The sequence below is a fragment of the Penaeus vannamei genome, chromosome 7 (assembly GCF_042767895.1).
Source record: "Penaeus vannamei isolate JL-2024 chromosome 7, ASM4276789v1, whole genome shotgun sequence".
Classification (NCBI taxonomy): Eukaryota; Metazoa; Arthropoda; class Malacostraca; order Decapoda; family Penaeidae; genus Penaeus; species Penaeus vannamei.
Genome location: NC_091555.1, coordinates 21,077,182 through 21,079,681, shown reverse-complemented (window position 1 = coordinate 21,079,681; position 2,500 = coordinate 21,077,182). Strand labels below are relative to the sequence as shown.

Sequence of the window (2,500 nt, the reverse complement as noted above, 5' to 3'; positions counted from 1 at the left end):
TTATCTTTCTCTTCTCTCTCCTCTCTCTTCGTGTTATTTTTTCTATCTCTTTCTCTTCTCTTCTCTCTCCGTGTGTTTTCTCTTTTTCTCTTTTCTTAGTGTGTTTTTCTTCTCTTTTTCTCTTCTCTTCTCTCTTCGTACCTTTTTTTTCTCTTCTCTTTTCTCTTTTTCCCTCTTTTTCTCTTCTTTTCGTTCTTTCTCTCTTTCCTCATTTTTAACGAATAAAGGAAAGGAAGGGAGAAAGAGAGAAATGGTAGGAAGGAAGAGAGAGAGAGAGAGAGAGAGAGAGAGAGAGAGAGAGAGAGAGAGAGAGAGAGAGAGAGAGAGAGAGAGAGAGAGAGAGAAAGGCAAAGAGAGACAAACAGACACAGACAGAAAAAGAGTGAGAAACAAATACACAGAGACAGACAAAAAAAAAGAGACCGAAACAGACACGCAGACAGACAGAAAGAGAGAGAGAGAGAGAGAGAGAGAGAGAGAAACACGAAAGGAGAGAGAAACTCTAGAAGGGGTAGGGGGGTGGGGGGGGGGGTTGCAAGGAAGCAAGTATGGCCGCCGCTTCCTGACAGAAACCACGTGACAGGAATAAAATCTGTCACGCCTGGCATATTATTAAACACATTTTCGGATTTTGGGAGAGAGGGTACGAATCTAACGCGAAATGTGTTTTAAGGATGATTGTTTATGGGCGGGTGGTGGGGGAGGGGAGGGGGGGGGGAGATAGATATGTAGTCAGATAGACAAATAGATGGATATGGATAGATAGATACTTAGATAGATAGCAAGATAAATAAATAGATAAACTGATAATAAATAGATAGACAGAGATATCGATAACATATATATATATATATATATATATATATATATATATATATATATATATATATATATATATATATATATATATAGAGAGAGAGAGAGAGAGAGAGAGAGAGAGAGAGAGAGAGAGAGAGTGAGAGAGAGAGAGAGAGAGAGAGAGAGAGAGAGAGAGAGAGAAATAGATAACATATAGATAGACAGATAAATATGTAACATACAGATAGACAGATATGCAGATACTGAGGATCCCATTGATATCAAAACCCACACGTTCCTCTATGTCTCGGCCTGTATCAAGTATTAAGCCGTCAGAACCCAGCGCCGTCACCAGCCTAGGAACTCTACTGGCTTATCTATAAATTTTATTGTGATCCAATGTGATGGAGAGTTTCTTTTCGCGCCCGCGGGGGAAAATAGAGTGAGAGAGAGAGAGAAAGGGAGAAGGAGAAGGAGGGAGGGAGGGAGAGGGAGAGGGAGGGAGAGGGAGAAGGAGGGAGGGAGGGAGGGAGAGGGAGAGGGAGAGGGAGAGGGAGAGGGAGAGGGAGAGGGAGAGGGAGAGGGAGAAGGAGGGAGGGTGGGAGAAAGAGAGGGAGGGAGGGAGAGAAGGAGAGAGAGAGAAACTAAATATATGTAATGATCTTTACGCGAAATAGAAGAAAAATATGTACAGTCTATCTACATCGTCAAAGGGTACACACATAATCACACTGATAATGGAACAAGAGATAAAATTCCCTGCAAACAATAAATGAATAAAAACGGAAAAAATGATATTATCTTAAAAAAACATTTGTGCAATAACGAAGGCAAGAAAACTGAACTACATAGTCACCTATTGCCAAATAAATAACAGACAGAGAGATAAATGCACTTAACATCTGTCTTGCTGACGGCAAAAGTGTCAGCTCGGCAAATATTTGATCGGAGTCAGCCCACCCTTCGCATCCAGAATAAAATGGAGAAATAAATAATAACCGAATATAAACGGACCTTCTCATCCCGACGAAAAGCTACGACCATCGCTTCTGTCGTTATTAAAGTCTCAATTTCAATCCATACTTCAGAATTCTTGCCGGCTCGTCTACCGGTATTCCCTAAAGGAGAAAGAGAGCTCGCGAGGGGAGGCTTTGAGAAGGAGAGAGAGAGAGAAACGGAGGGAGATAGATTGGTAGATTGGAAGAAAGGGAGAGAGAGTGGATGGAAAGATGGATTGATAGATAGAGAAAGGGGGGGGGGGGTAGGAGGAGGAGGAGGAGGAAGAGGGAGGGGGAGGGAGGGAGAGGGAGAAAAGGAGAGAGAAGGAGAGAAGGAGAGAGGGTGAGAGAGAGAGAGAGAGAGAGAGAGAGAGAGAGAGAGAGAGAGAGAGGGAGAGGGAGAGGAGAGAGGGAGAGAGAGAGAGAGAGAGAGAGAGAGAGAGAGAGAGAGAGAGAGAGAGAGGGAGAGGGAGAGGGAGAGGGAGAGGGAGAGAGAGAGAGAGAGAGAGAGAGAGGAAGGGAGAGAGAGAGAGGGAGAGGGAGAGGGAGAGAGAAAGAGAGAGAGAGAGAGAGAGAGAGAGAGAGAGAGAGAGAGAGAGAGAGAGAGAGAGAGAGAGAGAGAGAGAGAGAGAGAGAGAGAGAGAGGGAGAGAGGGAGAGAGAGAGGGAGAGAGAGAGAGAGAGGGAGAGAGAGAGAGAGAGAGA

The 2,500-nt window shown here is 44.1% G+C and overlaps 1 protein-coding gene across 5 annotated transcripts in view; it reads right to left on the bottom strand.

Annotated features, from left to right (window-relative positions):
- LOC113822607 (uncharacterized) overlaps positions 1-2,500 on the bottom strand; it is a 304,937-nt gene that overhangs the window by 81,503 nt on the left and 220,934 nt on the right. The window lies entirely within an intron of this gene.